The following is a 12,108-nucleotide window of genomic DNA, read 5'->3' as shown; positions in this document are numbered from 1 at the left end:
GAAAAGATATGGTCTGGGAAAGATATTTCATATTCTCACTTGAAAGTGTTCGGGTGCAAGACATTTGTGCATGTATCCAAGGAGTTGAGGCAGAAGCTTGATCTCAGATCAACTCCGTGTATCTTTATCGGCTATGGAGATCAAGAGTTCGGATACAGGCTGTGGGATCTCGAAATGAAGAAAGTGATTCGAAGTAGAGACGTTGTGTTCCATGAAAACCAGTTTCATGAGTGTGCTCCAACAGTCAACAAGCAACGAAGTTATCATGCTCCAGATGATGTCCCTGAATCACCACACATTCCTCTCAACAACGAGGAACTTCATGATAATGTCCATGATGAACAAGAAAACATTGATCTGGCAGAAGTTGATGATGGTCAAAACGAAGAAATTCTTGAGCAGGGGGAGCCTTCACCCTAAGACGCAGCTGGAAATAATCAAGTTCGACGTTCTGCACGAGGGTTAATCCCTCAAAGGTCATACTCGCCAACAGAATGGATCTTTCTTACCAGCGAGGGGGAGCCAGAGAGCTTTCAAGAATCTCAATCTCATCGTGAAAAATCCAATTGGCGACAGGCCATGGAGGAAGAAATGAATTCTTTACAAAAGAATCAAACATATGAGTTGGTGAAACTTCCTCCGGGAAAGAAGGCCTTGAAGAACAAATGGGTTTTCAAGCTCAAGAAAGATGCTAGCGGAAATATCGTGAAGTACAAAGCAAGGCTCGTAGTCAAAGGTTTCCAACAGAAGGAAGGAATCGACTTTGATGAGATTTTTTCGCCGGTTGTGAAGATGATGTCTATCCGAGTGGTTCTCGGATTGGTGGCAAGTATGGATCTTGAACTTGAGCAGATGGACGTGAAAACAGCTTTTCTGCATGGTGATTTGGAGGAAGAAATATACATGGAGCAGCCCGATGGTTTCCGAATCCCAAAGAAAAAGCATCTCGTTTGCAAGTTAAGGAAGAGTCTCTACGGTCTCAAACAAGCCCCAAGGAAATGGTACAAAAAGTTCGACTCATTCATGCTGAAACATCAATACAAAAGAACAACTGCAGATCATTGTGTGTACTTGAAGAAGTTCCCCGATGGAAAATTTATCATCCTTCTGCTCTATGTGGATGATATACTGATAGTAGGCCAGGATGCAACTATGATCAACAACTTGAAAAAGATTTGTCTAAGTTCTTTGATATGAAAGACTTAGGCCCTGCACAACATATCTTGGGCATAAAAATCATTCGTGATCGAAAGGCAAAGAAGTTGTTCTTGTCACAAGAGGAATACGTTGAACGCGTGATCAAAAGGTTCAACATGAAAAATACCAAGCCTGTTGGTACTCCACTAGCAAATCACTTCAAGTTGAGCAAGGAAAGTTGTCCTTCTTCCGAAGAAGAAAAGAAGAAGATGAAAGCAGTGCCCTACTCTTCAGCAGTTGGAAGTTTGATGTATGCAATGGTGTGAACAAGGCCAGACATTGCTCATGCTGTCGGTGTTGTGAGCAGATACTTATCAAATCCAGGAATAAAACATTGGGAAGCTGTCAAGTGGATACTACGGTACCTGAAGGGTACATCCAGACTATGTTTGTGCTATGGGGGAGCTAAGCCGATTTTGGAAGGTTACACTGATGCTGACATGGCAGGAGATTATGATAGCAGGAAATCAACTTCAAGTTATATATTCACATTTGCAGGGGGAGCTGTGTCATGGCAATCCAAGTTACAAAAGTGTGTAGCACTATCAACCACAGAAGCCGAATACATTGTCGCAGTTGAAGCTGGGAAGGAGCTTATGTGGCCGAAACGTTTCCTTCAAGAACTGGGTTTCCGACAATAAGAATACACAGTTCATTGTGATAGTCAAAGCGCTATGGATCTCAACAAAAACTCGAGGTACCACTCACGCACAAAACATATTGACGTTCGATATCACTGGCTCAGAGAAACAGTCGAGCAACATGAACTGAAGTTCTCCAAGATCAACACAAACGACAATCCTGCAGACATGCTGACCAAGGTGGTACCGAGAGACAAGTTCGAATTGTGCAAAGAACTTGTCGGCATACACTCAAACTAAAAGCCAGTGTACCCTCCTTCAGGTGTATGGGACTGGAGGGGGAGATTTGTTGGGTCCATCCCATAATTTGAGGAAGGAAACATCTCCCTCATTTTAAGGAAGAAAACAAGGAAGAAAACATTTCCCTTGTTTTGAGGAAGAAAACATATTCCTTGTTTTAAGGAATAAAACATCTTCCTTGTATTTGGAAAATTGTCAAGTGCTTGATTGCGTCACAAATGACATCAATAGGTTCATTTCATCCCTATAAATAGCGAAGCCTTCTATCATTTGTAGCATCACCAAGAGCAAGAGAAAAAAACTGTAAGGAAAACACTTGAGTGAGAGATATGTATTCAGTATAGGATTGATTTTTTGTAATAGTTGAGTGTGAGAGTTGCTCCTCCTATTGTAATTTTGTTCCAGTTATGAATAGAAGACTTTTCCAATCCTAACAGGAACTTGGATAATTGCTGGTGTAATTCTTAGGGCCCGTTTGGCTATAGGGTTGATTTGAAGTAGAAATTTTGCTTGAACATGTTATTTGGATCTCAAAAGTTATATGTTTTCTCATTAACATGAAAATCCCACAATTTGTGAAAATTACCACAAAATTTTTAACTTTTATACAATCTTCTAAAATGAGCAATTTCTTTCTACGGAAGAAGTTACTGATCTCTTAACTTTTATTCCTAGTACGTACTTTGCAGTTTGATGACATGAAAATTATTAACCCGTTTGATCAAGTATTTGGGAAGATAAAGGTTCTTATTTTCTTAAATAAATGTTTATCGTAGAGAGTTAGGATGTTTGGCCAAGCTTTTAGGAACAAACTAAGTGTTTTTCAAAAGTTAAAAAATGTAACTTTTTCCAATAAGCACTTTTTAGACATTGGTTAAGCACAAATTACTTTTCTAATATTGATAAAAGTTATTCCAAATTGATTAACTAAACACAAACAATTACTCTCTATAAATACTTTTCCAAAGAATTTATGCCAAAAATCACGTTTCAAAATAAATAAATTTGAGAGCTTGGCCTTTAAGCTTATAACAACATTCTTGGCAAACTAGAGAAGTCTTAGCGTGGATTTCCCTTCAAACACACTGGTCTTTAATTTTCGTCCCTCAAAAGGATAACTTATATATATATCTGAAAAAATAATTTATTCTAACATGTAGTATATCAAATCAATAGCAGTTGAAGTATACTGTTGTAGTATACTACGATACCCACATGGTATCATAAAGGACTGACGGCTCATTTCTTCAAGAAAAACACTCAATCCTCTATGATACCAACTTGGTATATATCATATACTGACAAAGTATCATGAGAACTGATTCGTTCCTTTAAGAAAAACACAACTTAATCCTCTATAATACCCACATGGTATATATCATATACTGAGAGGGTATCAAAGAAGATTGATTCTATCACGCCCCGAACCATGGCCTGGGCGTAACACGGCACTCGGGCCTTGCTTGCATGTGTCCGAGCGAACCTCATGGCTTGCTTGTCAACATGGGCATCAAAACAATATAATTTATATGATGCAATTTAAATGAATCATGAAAATGTAATTTGCGGAATAAAGTCTTGAAATTATCTTGTAGCATGAAATATCATGAAAACATAACAATCTGCAAACATGAAAGCATAACTGACTCTGTGGACTAACATCTGTCTATGAAACCTCTAAAACATGTCTGAATACTAGCTACCAAGGCATGGCCCTGGACTAATATAAACTGAATACTAATGCAGACTCCATGTTGAACCCCGAGAGGAGTGGGGCTCACCAATAAGCTGATAACTGAAGTGATCCTATTGCGCAGGTGTATGCTCCTGAAAATCGGTATCTGCAACGTGAAGTGCAGGCCCCGGGCAAAAGGGACGTTAGTACATGGTGAATAGTACTAGTATGTAAAACCTGCTGAAATGAAGAACATGGCACAACATAGGTATAGGGCATGAACTGAAACTGAATGTAACTTGAACATGAGCATGAAACGTGAGTAAAGTCTGAAAACAGGAAATCAATGGAAATACATGTATGTAAAACTGCTTGTAACGTGGGGAACGCTATAGTATAACCGACAACATGATCTGGTACTTGCGTCCTACCAGCAAAACACTCACATCTTGCCAGGGATATGAGATTTAAGTAATAATAAGCATGTAAGGATCCAAACTGCATAATGAAGGTGTTGCCTCCTTGCTGACAACCCTTATCCTACGGTGGCAACGTAGTTTCAGGCTATCTGAGCCTTCTCGGTTAACTAAGCAATTCCCAAAAAACATGAACATGATATAGTTGGCTAAGAAGCCCATGATTTTCGTGAAATAACTTGTAAATAACTTGTAATCATGATTTCACGAAATAACTTGTAACATGGTTTCATGAAATATCTTGTAATATGGTTTCTTGAGATAAGTTGTCAAAGTATTGCAAACATGTTCTTGATTCATGAGTAATAACAATAGTTCATAACTATATATAATTGACTTGAAAACATGTTTGTAACTTGCTAGATAAAATCATAAGGTTTCATATAAACATAATGAGAACACATGAGGAAGAATTCATGATTCATGGATTAAGCTAGGGTTCCTAATAATCGTAATGGAAGATTAGGAATACAATAACGAATATAGATACAAAATTCATGTACATAAATACGGGCTACCAATATGTTGGGTTTAATGCCCTAGGATTTGAACTTCATGAATATCAAGAAACGGAGGGTAAGAACGTAGAGATTCCCACATGTGGATGGAAGTTCTGCATACCTTAATTGCTCCAAAACATGAATTAAAGACTTGAGTTTTGGAGAAGATTTCCTAAATCTTGATTCTTGAACCTTGAGATGGGGTTTCAAGCGGGTTTTCTTGAAAACCCTAGATTAGGAACAATAATTTCTTGCTTAGATTATTAGAATATATGTTAGAATTGAGTTGAAAGGGTTTGGATTGACTTACCTTGATGTTTTGGATTGTTGCTAGGGCTTGGAATTGTGAATAATGAAATAAAAGAACTCAAGGCTTGAATTTATACAAAAGTGGGACGGAAGTTATATGGACGTATTATAAGGTCCGTATAAAGTTATACGGTCCGTATAATATGACCATATTTCATCATGGCTGAACAGAACGTCTATTTGGAGCGTCATGAAGTACAGACGACTTATACGGTCCGTATAAAATTGTATGGGCCGTATAAATAGTTCGTATAGCATGACCAGTGAACGGACTGCTGTGTACTCCTTCAGTAAAATGACTATAACTTTTTGTACATATGTCCCCTTGACCCCCATAATATACCGTTGGAAAGGTATTTAAAAGGGCTACAACTTTCAAGAAGGAAATTTTCACAAATTCCTAACACAAGTACCCGAAAACAGGCCATAAGTACAGACTGTCCTAGACTTAGACGAATTTAGAAGGCGTTAAGAACTTCACTTTTTGGTTTGACTTCAAAACGACTGTTTATCACCCGAGTTCATCCCAAATAGATTCGTATAGCTAAAATATCACCTTTATACTAGATTCATACATTTATACCTAATTCGGATTTACGGGATGTTACAAATTCATTCCTTCAAAAAATACTACTCAGTCCTCTATGATATTCACATGGTGTATCATATACTTGCAGGGTATCTAGTTCATTCCTTCAAGAAATATACTTGGTCTTCTGTGATACCATCTTGGTATATATCATGATGACTGGTTCATCCCTTCAAGAAAAACACAACTCAATCCTCTATGATACCCACATGGTATATATTATATATTGGGAAGATATCATAGAAGATTGATTCATTCCTTCAAAAAATACTACTCAGCCCTGTATGATACCCACATGGTATATCATATACTTACAGGGTATCATAAAGGACTGTCAGTTCATTCCTTCAAGAAAAACACTCAGTCCTCTATAATACCATCTTAGTATATATCATATACTGATAGAGTATCATAGATGGAAGATTCATTACAATATTACTCAGTCTTTTATGATGCCCACACAGTATATATCATATATTGATAGGGTATCATAGAGGACTAGTTCATTTCTTCAAGAAAAACACTCTTCAGTCCTCTATGATACCCACATGGTATATATCATATACTATATACTGACAAGGTATCATAGGGGCCTGGTTCATTCTTTCAATAAAAACACAACTCAATCCTCAATGATACCCACATGGTATATATCATATATTGATAGGGTATCACATAAATTGATTCATTCCTTTAAGAAAAACACAACTCAATCATCTATGATATCCACATAGTATATATCATATACTGACATGGTATTATATATATAATTCATTCCTTATCAACTAGAAAAATATTTCTCAGTCCTCTATAATACCTATTTGATATATATCATATATTGACAACGTATCATAAAAAGACTGATACATTCCTTCAAAAAGCACTGATTCATTCCTTCAAAAAGCTCCTTAGTCTTTTATGATATTCACATGTTCATTCCTTCAAAAAAAAAAAATACAACAAATACTAAGCTTAATTTTTATATCATTTTTAGCAAATTAATTTTTAGGTTATAATAAATAAGCTAGTGACTTTAGTATTTTTCTTAATTAGTTCTTGTTGTAGTATAATTATTTAAATTTTCCTATATATTATTAATCTACAGATTGTTAGTTAATATTTTTATTTTTGTTTTAAAAAGAAATACTGAAGAAAGGACAAAAACAAAAAAGGGACAAAAAAGAAGAAGAAGATAATCTTACCAAAAATGAAAAGAAAATTAACAGAGAACGAGAACGTGGGAATTGGGAAAATTAAGAGAAAAGGAGGAAAGTAAGACAAATGAGAACTGAAACTGAGCCTCAATTTCGGGAATCTGCTACGTCGATATCAGGGTAAATTAGCTATTTATAATCTGTTTGGCCAAGCTTTTAAAATTTTACTTATTTTTAAAAGTATTTTTTTTAAAAGTACTTTTCAAAAAACACTTTTAGTGAAAAACAGTTTGTGTTTGGCCAATTAATTAAAAAAGTACTTTTGAGCAGTCATTAGTGTTTGGCCAAGCTTTTAAAAAGTGCTTCTATTTGTATTTTTCTCAAAAGTATTTTTCAAAAAAGTATTTTTGGGCAAAAGCTATTTTTTTAGCTTCTGAAAAACTGTTTCTGCTATTCCTCAAAAGCACTTATTTTCTCCCAAAAGCTTGGTCAAACACCTCACTTTTTTTCAAACAAGCACTTATTGAAAAAATAAATATTTTTGGGGGAAAAAATAAGCTTAACCAAACAGGCTATTAGTGTGAATATTATGGTAGATATTTTATGTGGGGGGCATATCCGGGTAATTGGCTTAGGCGGAGGGGGCACTTCGGGTGGTTTCACAAAAAAATTAAAGACCACCCGAAATATGGCATTTGTACGAATTTGCACGGGTTTTCCTTCTTTAATTTTTTCCCTTCAACATCGAATTTATTTCTAGTTGGGTACAAGTTTTTTAAAGGCGAGACATCACTTATGAAATATTATGATGCGAAAATATAAATTTATATCCTATAAAAAATATTTGTTATGAGGAGCAAAAATTAAAGACTGGCAAAATTAGGGAGGCAATTTGCAGAATTGCCCTTTTTTTGGGGTGGTATTTAAATTTTGCCCCTCATATTTAAAGATTACAAATATGAGGGGCAAAGACTACAAATTTGAAGGGCAAAATTTAAAGACCACCCCAAAAGAAAGGCAATCCGCGCAAAAAAATAATTATGGATGGGACAAAAGTGCAAATGACCCAGTTGCTCACCGCACAACAAATTAAGGACGATTAAAGAATTTTCAAGCCCAATTGTGAAGTTTGAGGGGCAATTTGCAGGACTACCCTTCGCTGGGGTGGTCTTTAATTTTTACCCCTCAAAATGGTGGTCTTTAAATTTTCTCCTTCAGGCAGAATTTATATGGTCAGATTTGCAAAATTTTGCCTCGCGAAATTTTGCCTTGCGATTTATTTATTTATTTTTTACTAAGCTGGCATTCGAACCCACGACTTCAGGGTATTAGGCGAAAGGTAAAACTTAAATGTTATATCCCGTATTTTTGAACGTCGGATTATTTGTAAGCTGAGGTGGGGCCCACACATCGAGATTTTTTTTTTTTGGGACATCTGAAAAGTCATATGAATCACATATGTGAAGTTAAACACAACTCAAGAAGGACCCTTGGGCCAAATCAAAGTGAAAGTCCTCCAAACGAATATTTTTAAGAAAACGTTTTCGGGTGATCTGACTTTTAGGGGCAAAAACGGTATTATAAGTTTGGAATTTGGAAAGATACCAAGAAATAGAAGTTGTAGATAATTGAATTAGCTTTCCAACCATAGGTCGTGGGTTCCCAGGTGACATCGGTACAAGGAGATATGGACGTTTTAAGATCGAAAGGTCAGTGGGCTAGGCCCAACTCGGGATCAACCGAGTTGGCCCAAAAAAATAAAAACGAATTAAGGCCCAAAGGAGATGGTAAAGGAGATGCTTTGTAAGGTATTGTTGATATTGTTGATATTTGTCGCGTACAGATTCTGAATAGTAAGGATGGTAAAGGAGACTCGGTCAAATATTCAAAATGTGGTCATTTAACTACGTATACCTAACAGGAAGAAGTATGGAATGGGAACATCGTAAATAGACGATAAGTGGGATGTGACATTTTGGGGAAGCTACAGATTTGGGCACGATGTGAAGAACGATTGTAAGAAAGATGATTAACAGTCCGAAGAGTTAAGAAGGGACAAAAAATTCGAGGTTAGTAAGAACAAGGTTTGTTGGATGATTTAGAGAAAGTTAACAATCAGTTTTACTGTAGATTAGTATGTACGGATGGTAAAAGAAAAACAATCTGGACATACAGATACCTGAGTACTTATAGGTAATGGCGACGAAGGTATGTCCGCCACCATTAGTAATCTGGAAACCCAAGACAAGTAATAATCATACACATCAGTGAAAAGGGTAAAATAGTAATTGTACAAAGAAGGACGTAATACGAAAATGTCTCGGAACCTGTGAGATCTCGACTGGCCTCAAATCATGTAATAAAGGCCGTATGAGAAAGCGGACGCGATTATATCAGTATTAAGGCACCGGATTCCGCCAAAGTTTCGTGGTTAAGCGTGCTAAGGTGGGAGTAATTTTAGGATGGGTGACCCCCTGGGAAGTATGCAAGAAATCTCGAAGATTCAGCCACAAGAGACGAATGAAAAGTTAGGATAGTCTGAATGAAATTAGAGTATATGGAATGGTTGGGGACCATGGAAGGCCACACAACACGCGACAGACTAGACTAGAAGAGAGACAGAAAGTACGCCACAACTTGGAAATTGGATAGGCTTGAATGACGTCTGAAAGTGTTTTCTGGGCTAGTTGGTAATAAATATATGTATATATATATGAAAGGAAAGTGTGGGTAAGTGGAAGACAAAGAGACCAAAATGTCGGAAAAAGGAAAGAAATTCTGGTAAGGGAAGCCCGAGAGAAATTATTGGCTAGGTACGAGATTATTTGAATAAGAATTCGAAGATAGGCATATGAAAAGGATAAGAAGCGGTCATATGGAGCAAACAGGAATGTGTGAGGTTCGACAACCAATTTAAAAAAAAAAATGGGACTAAAGAAATAGTGACTACGACAAGGAATGTGAAGTAAGAAAAAGAACGATAAAGCCTTGTGACGAAACAATAACAGAGAAGAGATGACTTGGGAAGGACAAGGATACTAACTTGGTATGGTGGGTTAGAAAACCCATGACACGGAATAAGGATTCACGTAAAGACCAAGAAGTTCGATGATAAAGGAAAATAGGGTAAAAGATAAGGAATGGGCATGAGGAAAAGGACGACTATAAAAGGGACCCTCCCGAAGTATTATGACACCCCATAAGATCAGTTGAACATTCGAGGACGAATGTTTTAAAGGGGGGGAGGATGTTATATCCCGTATTTTTGAACGTCGGATTATTTGTAAGCTGAGGTGGGGCCCACACATCGAGATTTTTTTTTGGGACATCTGAAAAGTCATATGAATCACATATGTGAAGTTAAACACAACTCAAGAAGGACCCTTGGGCCAAATCAAAGTGGAAGTCCTCCAAACGAATATTTTTAAGAAAACGTTTTCGGGTGATCTGAATTTTAGGGGCAAAAACGGTATTATAAGTTTGGAATTTGGAAAGATACCAAGAAATAGAAGTTGTAGATAATTGAATTAGCTTTCCAACCATAGGTCGTGGGTTCCCAGGTGACATCGGTACAAGGAGATATGGACGTTTTAAGGTCGAAAGGTCAGTGGGCTAGGCCCAACTCGGGATCAACCGAGTTGGCCCAAAAAAATAAAAACGAATTAAGGCCCAAAGGAGATGGGGTGGCCGGCCAACAATGGCCCAAGCCCATGGAATTTTAATTAATTCTCATGTGATAATATAAAGCCTAGAAGATTCAAGAAAATAACACAAGTTGGAAAACAAGAACAAAACAAAGAAACAAGAGCAAAAGAACTAAAGGCCATACGGCCATGGAGAAAAAAAATTGACCCTTTGAAATCTTATCCCAAAAATTATTTTCTTGTGGTATTTCTACTAATTCAAGGGTCCTTTACAACTTGGTGTAATTATTTTGGAAGAAAGAGCACTTGTTTCTTCAAGTTGACAACTTGGTCAAGTGAAGAAGATTGTAGGAAAAGGTAAGAATTAATCCCTTTTTATTATGTTATGAAGGTTGGTTTATGTTGTAGTATGTAGAAATGAGTAGAATTTATGGAAATATGAAAGTTTACAAAGTGGGTGTGCATATATGTAAGTGGACATATATGTATATTGTTGTATAAATAATATGAGTTGAATTTTATGTTGTATTCTAGTTGTGGTTATGGTGAAATTTATATTGGAAATGAAAGTTGAATAAATTTGGTGGAAGTTGAAAATACGGAATGTAGAAGATTATGTCACTTTGGAATGATTTTGTGATATTATGGAAATGAAGTTGTTAAGATGTGAATTATGATTATGGTTGATGAAATTGGAAGATGGAAATATGTTATGAATATGTAGATTGAAGATTAGAAGTTTGGATGGATTATGGTTTTGGTGGAAAGTTTGTATATTTTGTATATCTTGTGAATATTTGGTAGAAATGATATGAAATGCTTCCGAATTATATTGTAATGATCTTGATTAGTAATGAATGTAAAAACATTGAAATTGGTTTGGAAATGTGAAGTTGGAATGAAAGCTATTGCATTATGTTGGAAAGAAGACTAGTTGTGTTATATTGTGTTTTGTAGTCATGGTTGTTGTCATTGTGTTGATAGTTTGGCCGGGTTAAATTCCCGGACTGTTGTTGATTAAAAATTGGCTAAGTTGAATTTTGGGGATGGTGTATTTATAGGGGAGATGCTGCCCAAATTTTTGTAGACAAGTATTGGTTAAGATTGAAATCTTAAAGCCTTACAATTAACATTTGGTAATTGTGACCAAATTGTAGATTTTGGCGAACTTGAAACTTGATTTTGGAGACGTGTATGAAGCGGAAAAGGTATGTAAGGCTTCACCCTTCCTTCTATGGCATGTCTTAAACGTAATAAGTTGGGTACGAGCCTCGGGGACAACTCTATTTCCCGGAATCCGCACTTAAAGTTTCCCCTTTTTCATTCAGTAGAATTGAACTAGAAAGTGTGTGAAATGTTGGAAAAACCTCCTAAACCCCTAGAACTTGCATAAATGGGACCAGACTACCCTAAAACCCTCACAAGTAACGCCATGACATGTAACATATGCAAATCGTATACGCTACCTCATTCGGCCCGAGGTGGGCCCCATTGCTCTCGGATTTTCCTTATAGTTCTGTTTGACTTACTTTGAGGATCGAATCCAAAGAAAACTTTTGATCCTAATTTCGTTACCAAATGACAAGTACTGTAACTATTCTAATGAGAATATTTCTATGATGATAATGATAATGATGATGTAAGGAAGAGAATATGTCAATGATAAGTATGACAAGAATGATT

The sequence above is a fragment of the Lycium barbarum genome, chromosome 6 (genome assembly GCF_019175385.1).
Source record: "Lycium barbarum isolate Lr01 chromosome 6, ASM1917538v2, whole genome shotgun sequence".
Classification (NCBI taxonomy): Eukaryota; Viridiplantae; Streptophyta; class Magnoliopsida; order Solanales; family Solanaceae; genus Lycium; species Lycium barbarum.
This window is presented reverse-complemented; position numbering follows the sequence as displayed.